Raw genomic sequence first — 18,553 nt, 5'->3', positions numbered from 1 at the left:
AGGGCAGGAATCACAGGAGTCCACCTCCAGTTCTGCTGTACCGTCTGGGGAACCACGTAGACGTAGTCAAAGGGCCCGTAAGGCCAAACAATTAGACACTGAGTAAGTTGGCACGGGTGCAGGGCACAGATGAGTTTTAGGCGCTAGGGCACGTGCATGAACTCCTTTGGTTATTAAAGTCAATGTTACACCTACCGAAGCTGCCTTTATGCTCTGTCCAAAGTGTGCGGGGGTGTCATGTACGTTGAGCGCAAGTGTGTGTGTGAGGGGTGGTCTTACCTCAGCCCCAGGTGAGTCTGCCCCCTTCCCCCTGGGCCGCCATCAACATCCCCCGGGCAGAGGACGGGACCGTGCGCTGCAGTATCACAGCCGCATGCAGGGATGGTCCGGGTGGATGGTGGTACTGTGGCCATGGGTCAGACATAGTCCAACGATGTAGAGCCAGGAGCTCATCGGAGGCGGGCTGTCATCATTCTCCATGGCCTGCGATAGACACGCGTCCACCCGCAACTGGGTGAGCCCGGCCCGTTGTGCCGCCGGTGGATCGGCAATTGGGAGTGGGGGGGTGGTGTGCATGCGGGTGGGGTGTGTGGGGTTGGGGAGGGGGGTGATGGTGCTGGGTGGATGGATGGGTGGGGGGTGTGGGTGGTCGGCTGTTGTCATGGTGTGCGGTCTGTGGCCATACTACCCGATTCCCACGCCCATCTAGTCAGTGAAGCGGGCGTCTATCAGTCTGTCCCGTGCCCGCTGGGCCAGCCGGTAACGGTGGACAGCCACCCGTCTGTGTCTACCCCGTCTGCCCTGACCATTGCCCCCATCCCCCTCATCTGGGGAGGACTGGGCCTCTTCCTGCTGCTCCTCCACTCCGCCCTCCTCTGCCTGCGGCACATCGCCCCTCTGCTGGGCTATGTTGTGCAGGACGCAGCACACCACAATGATGCGGCCGACCCTATCTGACCGATACTGGAGGGCGCCCCCAGAGAGGTCCAGGCACCTGAAACGCATCTTCAGCACGCCAAAGCACCTCTCGATCACTCCCCTTGTCGCTACATGGGCATCATTGTAGCGGTTCTCCGCCTCATTGCGTGGCCTCCGTATAGGCGTCATCAGCCACGATCGCAATGGGTAGCCCCTGTCGCCCAGCAACCAGCCCCTCAGCCGGGGATGGCGTCCCTCGTACATGCCGGGGATGGATGACCGCGACAACACGAATGAGTCGTGTACACTGCCTGGGTAACGGGCGCAGACGTGCAGGATCATCATGCGGTGGTCGCAGACCACCTGTACGTTCATCGAATAGGTCCCCTTCCTATTAGTGAACACGGCCCTGTTATCTGCAGGTGGCCGCACGGCGACGTGCATCCCATCGATCGCGCCCTGGACCATGGGGAACCCGGCAATGGCAGAGAAGCCCACGGCCCGGGCATCTTGGCTGGCCCGGTCCACGGGGAAGCGGATGTAGCGGTGCGCCATGGCATAAAGGGCATCTGTCACTGCCCGGATGCACCGATGCACCGATGTCTGCGATATGCCGGACAGGTCCCCACTCGGTGCCTGGAATGACCCCGTTGCATAAAAGTTCAGGGCCACCGTAACCTTGACGGACACGGGGAGAGGGTGTCCCCCGCCAGTGCCACGCGGTGACAGGTGTGCCAGCAGGTGGCAGATGTGTGCCACGGTTTCCCGGCTCATCCGGAGTCTCCTCCTGCATTCCCGGTCCGTGAGGTCCTGGTATGACTGCCGGGGCCGGTACACACGGGGCGCCCTCGGGTGCCTCCGTTGCCGTGGGGCCGCGACGTCCTCCTCCCCCTCCTCGTCCTGTCGGTCAGGTGTCCCTCCAGCCTGGGCGGCTGCCGCCTGCCCCTCTGCGGCAGCCTGCGCCGCCTCTCTGGCACGCTCCTCCTCCTCCTCCTCCTCCTCCTCCTCCTCATCCAGGGCAACATAGACATGAGCGGCTGCCACCACGGCGGCCAACATCGCTGGATGATCTGAAAACATGACGACCTGGTGGGGGGGAGGGGAACGACGACATGTCATCATTGCCCATATCCCCTCCTCCCCCCAGCCAGGTGGCATGGACCGCATGGGTCCAACTGTTGGAGGCTGGCACCTGGCCAGGTGGACCAACTCATTTGCCCTCCCATCACCCACCCCGGCACGGACCCCCCCCCGCCCCAACCTCCACCCCAGCACGGACCCCCCCCCAACCTCCACCCCGGCACGGACCCCCTCCCCAACCCCCAACCTCCACCCCAGCACGGACCCCCCCCCCCCAACCTCCACCCCGGCACGGACCCCCTCCACAACCTCCACCCCGGCACGGACCCCCTCCACAACCCCCAACCTCCACCCCAGCACGGACCCCCCCCCCCCAACCTCCACCCCGGCACGGACCCCCTCCACAACCCCCAACCTCCACCCCGGCACGGACCCCCTCCACAACCCCCAACCTCCACCCCGGCACGGACCCCCTCCACAACCTCCACCCCGGCACGGACCCCCTCCACAACCCCCAACCTCCACCCCAGCACGGACCCCCCCCCCCCAACCTCCACCCCGGCACGGACCCCCTCCACAACCCCCAACCTCCACCCCGGCACGGACCCCCCCCCCCCAACCTCCACCCCGGCACGGACCCCCTCCACAACCCCCAACCTCCACCCCGGCACGGACCCCCTCCACAACCCCCAACCTCCACCCCGGCACGGACCCCCTCCACAACCCCCAACCTCCACCCCGGCACGGACCCCCTCCCCAACCCCCAACCTCCACCCCAGCACGGACCCCCCCCCCCCAACCTCCACCCCGGCACGGACCCCCTCCACAACCCCCAACCTCCACCCCGGCACGGACCCCCTCCACAACCTCCACCCCGGCACGGACCCCCTCCCGGCACTCCCCCGGAGCCCAGCCTACTCTAACCACCCCCCCCCCCCCCCCGCCGCACACACACACAAGCCGAGACACACCTCTTCTCAGGCAATCAGTCTGCGGCCACGCCATTTCCTGCCCAGAGCCAACCCCCCAGGCCGTCACTCACCTCCTCGCTGGTCGGCGTGAGCCTGGAGCACCGGGTCACGCCGATGAAAAGGAGGTTTGATTGACGTCGACGTGAACGGTCATCACGTCGACGGGACTTCGGCCCATCCGGAAGGGAGAATATCGGCAGGCCGAAAATCGGCTGCCTTGCGCAGGCCCGTGACATTCTCCGCGGCAGCGGCGCCATTAACGCCCCGCCGACTTTTCTCCCTTCGGAGACTTCGGCGGGGGCGGGGGCGGGATTCACGGCGGCCAACGGCCATTCTCCGACCCGGCGGGGGGTCGGAGAATGACGCCCATGTTGTCAGCACCCAGAATAATCCTCCATTCGTTTTGATCCTTTATATTATGTCTGAATCCTCATATCAGAAACTAAGGGCACGATATAACGGAAAGGTTTCTGGGCATGATCTACCTGAACGGGAACAGAGTCCCGTAGCGAGTGTGTTTAGCCGGGTGTCTCACTCTAATATGCAGATTTTCCAAAAATAGATTCACGTTGCGATGTCTGGTGAGATCGCGTTAGACCTCGAGAGGTGTGGCGAGCTGGGTAGATACTGGAAGAAGGATCTCCTGGCATCTACCGGCTGTAGTGCGCTGCACTGCGCTGTCTTTTGGGTGTAACACGGCTGGTAGATTGCGTCCTCTAAGTGTCATTTGTGGCGGGTTTTGCTGGGAGTTTCCCACCAGCTCTGTCAGTGAGTTCCCCCGCCGCCATCTAACCACACTTAGGGTGCGATTAACTGGCCATGCAGCACCCGAAAAGCAGCACACCTGCTGCAACATGGTTGGCAACTCCCAGGATCTACCTGGCTTGCTACGTCTTGTGAAATCTAATGCGGTCTCGCGAGACGTCGTGATGTGAAGCTTGCCCTTTGTGGGCAGGAACACTTTTTGGCAAATCTGCATATTAGAGCGAGACAGCTAGTCTCACTCTAATATGCAGTTCCCTAATGTAACCAAGGTGTTGGGATCTATCCCCTTTGCATTGGGGACCTTGGGCAAGTGCTTTCAGTACTGGTCTCCCCAAACAGGGACCAGATGGAACAGCACTCGTGGGAATCTCCCAGGGGATTGGAGCACCCCCAGGTGCATGCCCTCTGAGTAGGGTGGAGCCCTTGCAGTACCACCTAGGTGCTAGGCTGGCATTGCCAAGGTTCCAAGTTGGCATCTTTTGTGCAGTGGTGATTGGGCGCGGGGGCGATGGGGGGTCACGTCATGGGCTCGAGAGATCGGAGTGCCATTTAAAAATGCCGTCCCGATTTTCCCCCAACACTGAGGAGGTTCAGCGAGCGGGGTTCCTCAGTGCTGGAAATGGGACAAAGTGCTGCCTTGGCTGGGTGTTCCTCGCAGAGGCCCTATATCTAACTGGAGCCACGTTAGATAGCGTGTTTCTCGGCATTGCAAGGGCCGGAAAACATGTGGCCAGACTCGCTCGCTATGGAACATAGTTCCCATTTGATTTGGTTATGTCCTTAGTCATTTTGAAAGTGTGCCCCGATCTTTAAGTGGGCTTGTGGGTCCCTCCCACCCATGGAAAATGTCACCCCCCACACACATGTACATTATCCCATACACCCCAAGTGATGACACCCTGTTATGGGGTCACTGAGGACCCTCTTTCCAGGACTCCCACCCTTCACCCCCCAACCTTCCAGAGGCCCCTTCATACCCATTCTGCACCCCCCTCTACCTGTCATACCCCCCTCCATCCTACTTTTTTGGGCATTGCTCCCCCTGATCCCAACCCTTGGCAGTGCCACCCTGGCACCTGAGGACTACCAGCTTGGCACCCTGGCAGTGCTCCTGCCAGCTCTGCAGTGCCCCCTAGGCACTTTGGCAGTGTCAGGGTAGCAGTGCCAATGTGCTTCTGTTCCAGGAGTAGGAACAGGGGGCCATCCTGCCCTGACCACCCAGGAGCTTTCAATGGTGCATGTGACCCCCCCCTGTGTGGACTCCTTCTGAATGGCACACAGCTGGGGACTCCCTGGGGAGGCTGTTAGGTGCCAGGAGCTCAGTAGATCCTGGTGAGCACACCTAAGTAGGTTCAAAACCGACTTTGGTGCGTGAGGCTTGATCATGCCCTTGTGGGCAGGATCCTGATTGCGATGCCTCACGAGGTCTGGATAGGTCTTGTGAGGTGTACTGGCTGCCGGGAGGTCTGCAGGAGGCTTATCCCGGCATCTATCGGGAATGCAACGCAGTAGTAGATTCGCGCCCAACATTGCTGAATTGTTACATGATCCCTTAAATTGTCTGCTGACCCATTAATTGTAAATTTTGTTATTTTTCTCTCCTGTTAGGGTACTCCCAAGGTGAGGAAGGTGAAGGAAGTGATAACGTGGCCATAGGTGCTTCACAGCATTCTGTATTGAGCACTTCCGAATAGCAGTCCCGGCATTGGACATGTACTTGTATGTGGTTAGTGCGTTTGTGGAGGCCACTTGGGATACCACAATTCACAAGTGAGGAGGAAAATGTGAATGGCGCAAGAAAGATGGAGGCAGACCTTTTAGATGATGAATCCATGTTGTTTGCTAATGCAACCTGCTAAAAAATGACAGGATACTGAGACATATAAAGGAACAGAGGGAACTTGGAGTGAATAGATTCCTGAAAGTGGCTGGTAGATCAGATGGCCAAGATGGTAGATGAGGTGGTCAAGAAGGGATGTTTGTCTTTATTAGTTTTGGCATAGAATGTAAGAGCTGGGTTGGATGCTGGTACTATATAAAACACGAGTTAGGTCACAGCTAAAGTAATGGGCGGGATTCTCCGCGAACCGGCGGGGCGGGCAACTCTGGCGCGAATGAATCCTCCGCACCTTCAGGGGCTAGGCCGACGCGGAAGGGGCTTGGCGCCACACCAACCAGTGCCGGAGGGCCTCCGCTGGCCGGCGCGAGTTGGCACGTGCGCGGGAGCGCCAGCGTGTGCTGGCATCATCCCAGCGCATGCGCAGGGGGGATCATGTCCACTTCGGCCATCGCGGAGGACCACAGCAGCTGACGCGGAGGAATAGAGGCCCGCCCGTGGATTTGTGGGCCCCGATCGCGGGCCACGTCACCGTGGGGGGCACCATCCGGGGCCAGATCCCCCCGCGACCCCCCGAGGCCGCCTGCGCAGCCAGGGCCCGCCAATAAGTAACTACTCTAATTTACGCCGGAAATTAGACCAGCCGAAAACGGGCGGCCACCCGCCCTATCGCGGGCCGGAGAATCGCCGGGAGGGCCGCGGCCAGTGGCCACCAACTGGACGCGACGCGATTCCCACCCCCGCAAAATCCCCGGCGCTGGGGAATTCGGCAGCTGGTGGGGGCGGGATTCACGCCGCAATGTGTGCAGTTCTGGTTACTGATGTGTAGGGAGATGGAGTTTTACTGCGTCGTGGTGGTGGGGCGGGAGCCACAAAATGCAGTGAACCTTTCAAAAGTCCATTGACTTCACATTCTCTAGCTGAGGATCCCACTGCCGGGAGGAGCTATAAAATTCGCCCTGTGAGGGTGCCGAGGAGTTGATGAGGATGTGCCTGGACTGGAGGGTTTGAATTTTGAGGAAAGATTAGATTGCGGCTGTTTGGAATACTGGAGGCTGAGGCATGGCCTAACTCAAGTGTATCAAACTATGAGGGATCTAAATAGAGTAGTTAGGAAGGGCCTTTCCCCCTTGGTTGGGGGTGGGGGAGTCCGTAATCAGGGGGGTCCATAATCAAGGTGCATGGATTTAAGTTAAGGGGTAGGAGGTTGAGGGGGATTTGAGGGGAATATTTTTCTCTCAGTTGGAGATCTGGAACTCACTACCTGAAAGGGTGTTGGAGGCGGAAATCCATATTGCATTTAAAAATTACTTGGATATGTATTTGAAGATCTGTAATCTACGAGGCTATGGACTAAAAGCTGGAAAGTGAGGTTAGACTGGGTGGCTACATGTCAACTGATGTGGACATGATGGGCTGAATGGTCTGCTTCCATGCTGTGCATCTCTAGGATTCTATGAATAGTATGGACAAAGAATGGGTAAGAGGCGCGGTCCCCTTCAGATGTGAATTTAGTGGCAGCTGATGTGGGATATTTAGGACATCTTGTGATTTAAGACACATCTGCACCAGCTGCTAGAGAATGTGCAGCACTGCCTTTCTAATTCTCTGCCCGCCCTGGGAGGCACTAGGAAGAGAGAGGGAGAATTTACTGAACAACATGGGTCAATCTTAGAAGATGTCTATTGCTGGACACAGTTATCTGTGGAGAGCTCTTTCCAAGAGCCGGTGCAGACTTGATGGGCCAAATGGCCTCCTTCTGCACTGTAAATTCTATGATCTATGATCTACAACAGAATCCCATTGCAATCTTCCGGCCTGTACATTGCCTCCTTCCATGATCCTTTTCCACTTCCTCCTCCTCTTTTTGCAGTCCACGACCAGCTGCAGGTTTTATCTTCTTTAGGGAAACAAATTGTACAGTAGATAGTGATGAACGTGGGGACTTTTGCTGGGCTACAGAATGACTCCCTGCAAGACTAGTGCAAACGGTGGAATCACTGATTGAGTATCCCTGTAATATATTCCACTGGAAGAAACAAGGGGCTGGAATCTCCGCAGCGAATTCGCAAAACGAGATCGGCCGGAGAATCGGCTCCGATGCCAAAATCTGGTTTGACTCTGGTTTCGTGCCGGTTTCATTTTCTCCGGACCCCCTAACCTTGACGACCGATTCTCCAGGGCCTCAGCGATTCTGCGGCACGGATGGGCTGATTTCCCGAAGGCGTGGTTCTGACCACCTATAAATAAATTGTGATACAGGTGTGCTGGCTGAGGCGGCTGCGGGAGGAGGTAGACGTTGGCGTGGGGGGACTGCAGGCACCCGGAACGGACACTGGCCGTGCTTCCTGCGGGGGAGGAGTGGGGGTCAGCCACGGCCGGGGAGGATAGGAGAAGGTGGGGGGAGACAGGCCGAGCAGTCGGGCAGCCCCCGATGTGACAGGGCGGTGCCCATGCACCGAGCCCCATTACGGTGGCCATCTTGTTGGCCACCTCCCCCAGGGGCTGGGTGAATGAAGGATTAACTGCCGTATGGGTGGGTGGCACACCCCGCCCCAGCCACCCCACTCAACTGGCAACACCCATCGGGGGGGGGACCATCCACGGCCACACCGACGGCAGTCCCCAGTGAGGGCAGTGCCATGTAACGATGGACGTGGCAGCAGGGACGGGCGCCAGGAGCGGGGGCACCGATGGGGCAGGGCTGGGGGTCATATGTGGCTGGGGCGCGCGGTGCTAACCGGGGCGACCATGTAGCCCATGGTACGTGGTTGTGCACGGGTATATGTGCCACGATAACCCCTCACCCCCTGCAGAGTATCATGTTTGGTAACCAACCAGCGATGTTGGCCGCCATGGCGGGGGCCGCTGCCCTGCAAGCAGCCGTGTGGCAGCGCCACTAGAGGCGGCGCATAGTGGAGGCGGAGGCTGCAGCAGGGGAGCGGACTGCAGAGGGACAGGTGGCAGCCGCTCAGGCTGGAGGGCCACCCGCCCACCCAACAGGCCGAGAAGGAGGAGGAGAAACTGGGCAAGGAAAGGAGGAGTAGGAAGAGGATCAAGATGAGGAGGAAGAGGAGGAGCAACAGGACAAGGAGGAGGTGATGGTGGTGCCAAGGAGGCGTTGGATGAGACCCCGCATGTACCGGCGTTGCATGTTCTTTGAGGAACTCCCGGACTGGGCATGCAGGAGGAGACTGCGGATGAGCTGGGAGACTGTCGGACACATCTGCCACATGATGGCACACCTAGCACCACAGGGGAATGGGGGAGGACACCCGCTACCAATGGCTGTCCAGGTGACAGTCGTCTTGAACGTTTACGCCACGGGGTCTTTCCAGTTGCTGAGTGGGGACCTGTCCGGCATCTCATAGGCATCGGCGCACAGGTGCATCCGTGCCGTGACGGACGCCTTGTATGCCTTGGTGGACTGCTACACCCAGTTCCTTATGGACCTCGCCCACCAGGATGCCCGGGCAGCGTGGTTCACTGCCGTCGCTGGGATGCCCCTGGTCCAGGGGGTCATTGATGGGGTGCACGTCGACCAACGGCCACCTGCGGATAACAGGCCGCTGTACACTAACTGGAAGGGCTTCCATTCCATGAATGTTCAGGTGGTCTGTGACCATCAGAAGAGGATCCTGCACGTCTGTGCCCGATACCCAGGCAGTGTGCATGACTTGTGATGGCACAATCTGTGATCCCTGACATGTTTGAGGGACAACCCCCCCCCCCGGCTGCAGGCCTTGTTGCTGGGCGACGGGGGTTACCCGTTGCAGTCATGGATGATGATGCCTATACGGAGGCCACAGACCGACGCGGAGAACCACTACAGTGATGCCCATTGTGTGACCAGGGGTGTGGCCAAGAGGTGCTTTGGGATCCTGAAGATGCGCTTCAGGTGCCTGGACCGCTCTGGAGGGGCCCTCCAGTACGAGGCCAGGAGGGTTGGCCGCATCGTCGTGGTCTGCTGCGTCCTGCACAATGTAGCCCAGCAGAGGGGCGATGTGCTGGAGGATGAGGAGAAGAAGCAAGGGGAGGACTTGTCAGACAAGGATGATGAGGGGGAGAGGGACAATGAGCGAGACATGGGGGCTGGCCATGCATGGGTGGCCGCACTATGATATCGGCGGGGCCAGTGAGCACGGGACACTTTAGTCGACACACGTTTCACCAACTAGGGGGTGTTCACCAACTACTCAATACTACACACCTTCACCATCCAACTACTCTCACCTCCCATACCACCGAACCACCCGCATGCACACCCCCTCCATTATATATACCTGCGGCGCAAAGAGCTGGAGGCACTGGGTTGGCAATGACAGTGGGTCTGGTCCATGGGATGGAGGATGATGACAACCCCTTCTGCGACAAGCTCTGTGCTCCACATTGTTAGACAATGTCTGGCTAATGCCCACAGCAGCACCTTCCACCTGAGTGATCCCTGCATGCGAGCTGGCCAGTCCATCACACGGTCCTGTCGAATAGTTGGGGAGAGGGTGCGGATGAAGATCGGAGGTGGGGTGGGGGTGGGGGTTCGGGGTGGGGGGGGGGTGGGGGGGGGGGTTAACACGGTGCATCCACCGGGCCCTGCCCTTCCACCACCACCCACACTCACCGCCCCACCCCCATACCCACACCCATCAGACAGAGCACAGAGGCAGGTTTCAACGGTGTTAACAGGTGTTTAATGTGAAGAGATATATACAGTCTGTGCCATAGCCCCTATAACTAAATTGTGCCCTGCGCTTGTGCCAACTTAACTGGTGTCTAGGTTTCCGGCCTTACACCACATAAGGTTCCCCAGACGGTACAGCATACGGCCTAACACCACGTGGTTCCCCAGATGGTACAGCATAAATGGAGGCGGACTGCTGTAACTCCTGCTCTGTGACGAGGGTCCCTATTGGCGCACGTCTCCTGGGGCGGCCCGGATTGGATAGGCCCGGCTGCTCCTCGGACGTTCCAGCTGGCATGGTGCCGCCCTGTTCGGCCCGCTGCCCACCAGATGCACCAGGGACAGGGGAGTCCGAGGTGCTGCGCTGTTCCGGGAGCTCCGCTGCAGGAGTCACCGGCACAGGCCCCAGCACCTCCTCCTCCCTCGGGGTGCCCAATGGCCCCCAGGCTTCTCCATGGGAAGGGGGTGCGAGTGGAACCATCCCCCGAGGCCCCCTCGATACCTGGCGTTGACAGTCCTGGAGGCCCGCTCTGGTATCGACAAGGGTCTGAATGTTAGCGCTCATGGGGCCCAGGAAGTGGGCCACCTCCCTCTGGGTCTGTGTGATGCCGGCCAGCACTTGGGCAATGCCGCCAATGCTCCCAATCATGGCCTGCTATGACTGGGCCACGGTGTGGAGCGCCGCTCCAATCTCTAGCTGGCTCTGGCACATTGTTGCTTGTAAGTGGGCAGCCCTGTCCTGGGCCATGGCTCCCAGCTGCACAGAATGCCCCAGGTCTTGCATATTCTGACCCATGTCCGACACCGTCGCCCCCATTGCCTCCACCGCGGACGCCACCCGTGTGGTTTCAGCCTGGGTGGCACGCATGACCGGCACCACTCCCTGCTCCTGCACGCTGATGGACTCCTCCACCTGCGTCTGCAGGTGCTGGAAGTCGGCCGTCATATCCTCCTGTAGTCCCTGGGTCTCTGACTGCACCAGAACTATGGGTGGGACTGGACTTTCCAGGAGCCTGGGACCCATATGGGAGGCCCGTTGCTGGGGCCGGCCTGCCCTCCGACCGTCCGTTGCCTCGACTGCTCCTTCCTCCACCTGCTGTACCGGAATGACTGTGTGGTGCGCACCAGTGAGTGTCCCAGAAGCTTCCTCACTAAATTGTCCAACCGAGGTGATAGTCTCTGAGATGGTGGACGGTGTTGGAGATAGCAGTGCCGGAAAGTCAATGTCCTCATCCGACCCTAAGTCCGGGGTCTCCTGGGTTGTGGTCCCCTGTGTGTCTGTCCCCTGTATGTCTGTCCCCTGTGTGTCTGTCCCCTGTGTGTCTGTCCCCTGTGTGTCTGTCCCCTGTGTGTCTGTCCCCTGTGTTGTGGTGTCCTGGCCCATCTCGGGCAGAGGGCTGGTGTTCCGGCTGCTCTCCCCGTCGGTGCTTGGGTTCCGGGGGAGCACCGTCCCTAGCAGTGGATGGGTCTGGGTGCCCCGGATGGACCGGGCCATCGCCGGCTGGTCCTGTAAGACACAAGACTGCATGTATGGTTAGACTGCCGGACGGGGGTGAGGCGTGAGATGGTGAGGGCTGTTGGTGTGTGGGGTGAGGGGGGTTGATGTGAGGGGGTTTGGGCTGTGGGCACACATGTATCATAAGGAGCTGCAACCAGGCAGGGGATCCCATTTGGTGGCGCGCCTCCGACCTCTGCATCAGCGACCTCCCTATCCTCCGGGCCGCTGACAATGTCTAGTGCCCTCTGCTCGGCCACGGTGAGAGGACGCAGGTCTTCCGGTCCCCCTCAGGTCTTCCCCACTCCCGGTGGTTATGCGCGGACTTCTCCTGGGGAGGGGGGGAAACGCAAACAGCAACAGTGATAGACAGTCGGACGCATGCAGCCCAGCAGTTGGGTCTCTGATGGCATTGCTGCACAGGGTACCCGGCCATTGTGGCTGGCATGGGTGGGTGCAGTCATGTGGGCCAAGGTGGGGGTGGGACCATCCCCCTGGGGTGGGGGGGCAGATCACATGTGTACGGGGAGGGAGTAGGGTGCTTGGAGCCAGGGGCACAGTACTGGGTGTTTTGTTATGCTCTTGACGTAGCATAAGCTGCTTCCTTGATGTGCACTCTGACAAAGGAAGGTTCAGACTTGTAGATAGCTTTAACACATTTATTAAACTATTCACAATTCTCCTACTTGGATTCGACGCTACTGTTAATCCTTCTATAGCTACTCAGACTGACGGGCCAGTCTGCTACAATCCACGTGGTGGGTGTGATGTTCAATCAACCCTGTGTCTGTACTCACTGAGTGTCTCCACTGGAAAGAGACTGAGCATGTGTGATGTGTTCTTTTATATGGATTGGTGTAATGCCCTCCTGTGGTAGTGTCACCTCTGTGTGTATAGTGACTGCCCATTGGTCGTGTCCTATCTTACTGACCTATTGGTAGAATGTCTGTGTGTCATGTCTATGGGGCTCCCTCTAGTGTCCAGCTAGGTGTAGTGTATGTACATTAACCCTTTGTGTACTTACAGTGATGTCTATCACCACACTGGGTACTCACCCTGACTGCCCTGAGGAGGTCGTGCAACTTTTCCCTGCACTGTTCTGCAGTCCGGGTCCCTTGCTGATGGCGATTGCCCCTCTGCCCACGCACGGCGAACGATGGCACCTGCTGACCTCCGTCCCGACCCGGGGTACAGCACCAGCCTCTCCTCTCTTCCACAGAGTCCAGGAGGGTCTCCGGTTCGCCATCCCGAAATCGCGCCACTGCTCTCCTGGCGGCCATCTTGCCTGCAACATTGTGTGTGGGGCAGAATTATTAAGTTCAGCCACGGCGTCGTGTCAATTACGGAACTGGCGAATCAACGGCCAGTCCCTCGGGCGTTTCACGGTGAGCCCGTGCTAGCCCCTTGTGGGCCGTTGAATCGCTCCACCTGGGGGCCCGATGACGCCGTTGTTAAACTCCACGGTTTTCACGGTGGTGTCAACACTTATTCTTTTTGGGAGAATCCAGCCCAAGGTATAAGGGTCGTCTTGTATCTATACTGGGTTGTGGTCCTCAACCGTGACTGTAAAGAGTAATCATAGACTCCCAAGTGTTTACTTTGCTGAAGAATGGAGAGTTCCTTTCAGCTGTCTACATAATGTGCAGGATGATATTTTTGAAGCTGAAATGAATTGCACATTAATGGATTGGAAGAATTCCCTGTTAATCTTTCCTTTGGAGTTCACATGTGATGGCTCAGAAAGCCACATGGGGTTTCAGCTTTCATTCTTAGAAGCGTGCCCATTCTGGTTAATATTTCCTTTCAGTTAGGAAAGTGATAAAGCTTTTCCCCTGGCAAAGATGATGTTCGTCACTTGCTTTGCACAAAATGAATTGCAGTCCGACATAGCTGGCCTTTATCCTGTGAGCATTCTATGTAAGGAATGTTTTAAAAAAAATTTCAATGGATATGGGCATCGCTGGCTAGGCCAGCATTTATAGTGTCCATCTCTAATTGCCCTTGAGAAGGTGGTGCTGAGCTGCCTTCTTGAACTGCTGCAGTCAATGATGTAGATACACCCACTGTGCTGTTAGGGAGGCAGTTCCAGGATTTTGACCCAGTGACAGTGAAGGAATGGTGATATATTTCCAAGTCAGAGTGGTGTGAGACTCAAGAGTGGAAATTCCAGATGGTTGGCCTCCCATGTACCTGCTGCTCCTGTCCTCGGTGGTGCTGGTCACGTGTTTGGAAGGTGCTGTTGAAGGAGCCTTGGTGAGCTGCTGCAATGCAACTTGTTGATGGTGCACAGTGCTGACACTGTGTGTCGGGGGTGGAGGGAGTGAGTGCTTAAGTTGGTGGGTGAGGTGTCAATCAAAATGGCTGCTTTGTCCTGGATAGTGTGAAGGATATTTCAGCTCCTCTGATTTGATCTTCCCCCTTCTCTTCCCATTGCACCTTTATAATTCAAAACAATATACCTTTTGAATTGTTTTTCCTGACCCATTTTATGCAGCGCTATGAGAAGTCAAAAAGACTCCCATTTTCCTAACATGGATATCTGCAACTTGTTGTGAGCAGAAAAACATGTCTTAGCAAAGTGAAAGCCTGTGTAAAAATGGGGATTGACAGAAAAGGGATGAAAAATATTTGGTGCGCAAGCAGATTGATGTTAAACACAAAAATAGCCATTTAAGGAAACAATATTAAAGAAATGTTAATGCAGTTTCTTTGTTTATATCAAAATTACCCATCCGGAAATTGGATGACCTGTGAATTACACGTTGTGATATCTGAAAACCAATTTCTCACACCTGCTGCCTGAATGGCCCTGTACAATCAGTGAGAAAAGCTGACCCTACATAAATGACAGTTTCTGTATGATTCTTTCACATGTATCCACTGTACAACATTAGAATTATCTTCATCGCTGCGACACTTTCCCATTTAAATATAAAGAGTAATTATTAAAATTGACTGAAGAGGTGCCAATCACTCAGATAACGCGCATAATCTATCAACAAGACCTCTGTTGATATCCTTTTGCCACTTTCAAGCTTCGGAGGTCCATCCAAAGCCATATTTGCAGAAAAGTGAATGATGGAATGCACAGCAGGTTGATCAATTTCTGAAGGAGAAAGAAATGTCAACATTCAGTTGTAATTCTTCATTAGAACCTTCATGTATCCCAGGCTGAATTCTAATCATTTTTATTTGCATGTAAAAGCTTTTGAATAGAATCTGTGGCAGGATTAGAACACTTGCCAATAATAGGAACGTTCTATCAGCACCATCTAATTACAAGAAGCTTTGGACTGCAGCAAAGAACATGTGATCCAGGATCAGCCTGAGCATCCATCCTCACTAGGCAGAACTTTTTCTACCTCGTTTTGTGCATTGCAGGTATTTCAGTGAATACAACCATTGCCCAAAGGACTATATGGCTTAATCATTTGGAGGCTGTCGCACCATTTCCTGTGCTGCATCCAAAATTTAATAATGATTATTAGAATTTCCTATTTTTTTCCTGATACTTTATAAAAAGCAGAGTCCCATTTCTATATTCTTGGTTTCACAGCTTTTATCACTCACGTGACAGACTTGTTCAGAATATCTTTTCAGAATGTAATAGAAATTTGTGTCAGAGAAAAAAAAGCTCCTTTGGTTCTCAAATCTGGATGGATGAACATTTATTCAACAGATTTAATTCAGAACCCGGCACTGTCAGTCATTTTACTTGAGACCTTCAACCGCTATTATATAAGATGTGTAGATTCAGCACAGCCTCAACTGAATTGATATTTCATGCATTAAGTTTGGTGTTTAGCATCGCTTTGCCATTCAGAATCAGTTATCTCTTACACATTGAGAAGAGTCTTTTTTTTTCATTTCACTGGTTAAGACAAATATCTCAGACATTATTCTGATACTAATTTCAATAATTATTACCTGATAATTATTTCAATCTAGTCACACACAATAAAATGTGAAAAACTTCCAAGCAATATTTATGTGGTATTTTGGTGTAATACATTATTTCAATACTGAATGAATTGAATTACAGAAAAACTAATGAACACCTTACCTCACATATTTCAACCATTCACTAACTCGCTACTCCACATTCAGGATTTGATTTTAATGTGGTACCAGAATCAGTGACATTTATCAATATGTTAAATGGCATATTGATACATGTTTCAGTTCAATCACCATTATTACACTGACTAGAGCTCCCTCCACTGCAACATTAGGACCATACAGAGTTACGTTTTTGATCCTTGTTTTATATATGTCATATAAAACCTGAAATCCAGCATCATTCATACATACTGAGGTTGAGGGGCGACCTGATAGAGGTCTACAAAATTATGAGGGGCATACACAGAGTAGATAGTCAGAGGCTTTTCCCCAGGGTAGAGGGGTCAATTACTAGGGGGCATAGGTTTAAGGTGCGAGGGGCAAGGTTGAGAGGAGATGTACGAGGCAAGTCTTTTTACACAGAGGGTAGTGGGTGCCTGTAACTCGCTGCCGGAGGAGGTGGTGGAAGCAGGGACGATAGTGACTTTTAAGGGGCATCTTGACAAATACATGAATAGGATGGGAATAGAGGGATACGGACCCAGCAAGTGTAGAAGATTGTAGTTTAGTCGAGCAGCATGGTCGGCACGGGCTTGGAGGGCCGAAGGGCCTGTTCCTGTGCTGTACTTTCCTTTGTCCTTTGTTCTGGGTGTTGTTTCAACTTGAGGCAATAATATAAAATATGGATATTAACTCACATCCCCCGCTTTATCCTTTCACTGAAGTCAGTAGAATATCAATGGAAAGAGTGGTTTTATATATTTTACTTTATTGTTTAAGCCAAAATTACCCCCATGCACATCACCCTGAAGATATGACATTTTTATTTCCCCATCCTTCCTAGGAAGAGGAATATTTTGTGTTTCTGTGTTTGTCGCAAGTCAGGTATAGCTTTAAATCAACCAAATGTAGATTAATGTTCCCTGCACTTAATTCCAATATTTGTGCTTTAACTCCAGTGTGAGCACTATAACCTTCACTGTAATATTTTCAGTTCTCACGCGATAGCTATCATAATTCTCTAGAAGTACGATTGCTATTTCAGTATAACTGGTAATGAATTATAAGCTAGTACCCAGTAGGAAGTTACCGGTGCTGTAGTTGGAACATTTAGTATGGACTATTAGATAAAAACATCACCCAATGTAATAATAAGCAATACAGACTAGTTTCTGATAAATGATCTGGTCAGCTTTACCAGGAGTTTTGGGCGTTTCATTCGCCCAATATTGTGTACCAAGAATGATAAAAAAACAGATGTGTTTCATGCATATTGATCACTATTCAATGAGCCATGCTGGAAAGCACACGTATGTGAAAGCTTGGAGACGAACAGAATCTGTTTTACACATTCCACAGTTGAATAGGTCACTGACCAACTTATTAGGCTTAAACGTGAAGCTTTGATGAGGAACTAAAAGGCAGCATGGCGGCACAGCGGTTGGCACTGCTGCCTCACAGTGCCAGGGACCTGGTTCGATTCCAACCCCGGGCAACTGTCTGTGCGGAGTTTGCACATTATCTCTGTGTCTGGGGGTTTCCTCTGGGTGCTCCGGTTTCCTCCCACAGTCCAAAGATGTGTAGGTTAGGTGGATTGGCCATGCTAAATTGCCCCTTTTTGTCCAAAGACAAGGTGGGATTACTGGGATAGGATTTGGATCTCCTTTGTCCTGTTTACCTAGGTACAGTGAAAAGTATTGTTCTGCATACAGTCCAGACAGGTCATTCCATTCATGAAAACAAAATGAAGGACATACATAAATACACAATGTAAATATATGGACACAGGAAACGGGTGAGCATACGGAGTGCAGTACTACTCAGTAAACAAGATGTGTGAAGAGATCAGTTCAGTCCATAATAGGGTCAATCAGGAGTCTGGTAACAGCGAGGAAGAAGCTGTTTTTGAACCCATTGGTGCGTGTTCTCAGACTTTTGTATCTCCTGCCCGATGGAAGAAGTTGGAAGAGTGAATAATCCGGATGGGAGAAGATTTGATTATGCTGCCCACCTTCCCAAGGCAGTGGGAAGTGCAGACAGAGTCAATGGATGAGAGGCGGGTTTGCATGATGGACTGGACTGTGTTCACAATTCTGTAGTTTCTTATGGTCTTGGGCCGAGCAGTTGCCATACCAGGCTGTGATGCAACCGGATAGGATGCTTTCTATGGTGCATCTGTAAAAATTGGTAAGAGTCAATGCGTACATGCCAAATTCCCTTAGTTTCCTGAGGAAGTATAGGCGCTGTTGTGATTTATTGGTCATAACGTCAACGTGGGTGGACCAGGACAGATTGTTGGTGATGTGCACATCTAGGAATTTGAAAGTGTCAAGCATCTCCACCTCAGCACAATTGATGCAGACAGCGGTGTATATCATACTTTGTTTTTTGAAGTCAATGGCCAGCTCTTTAGTTTTGCTGACATTGAGGGAGAGATTATTTTTGTTACACCACTCCACTAGGTTCTCTATCTCCCTCCTGTACTCCGACTCATCGTTGTTCGAGATCTGACCCACTACGGTTGTGTCATCAGCAAACCTGTAGATGGCGTTGGAGCCAAATTTTGCCACGCAGTCGTGTGTGTATAGGGAGTATAGTAGGGGGCTAAGTATGCAGCCTTGCGGGGCCCTGGTATTGAGGACTATCATGGAGGAGGTATTGTTGTTTATCCTTACTGATTGTGGTCTGTTGTTCAGAAATTCGAGGATCCAGTTGCAGAGTGAGGAGCCAAGTCCTAGGTTTTGGAGCTT

This window comes from Scyliorhinus torazame, chromosome 2 (genome assembly GCF_047496885.1).
Source record: "Scyliorhinus torazame isolate Kashiwa2021f chromosome 2, sScyTor2.1, whole genome shotgun sequence".
In the NCBI taxonomy this organism is placed as follows: Eukaryota; Metazoa; Chordata; class Chondrichthyes; order Carcharhiniformes; family Scyliorhinidae; genus Scyliorhinus; species Scyliorhinus torazame.
Note: the sequence above shows the minus strand (reverse complement) of the source record.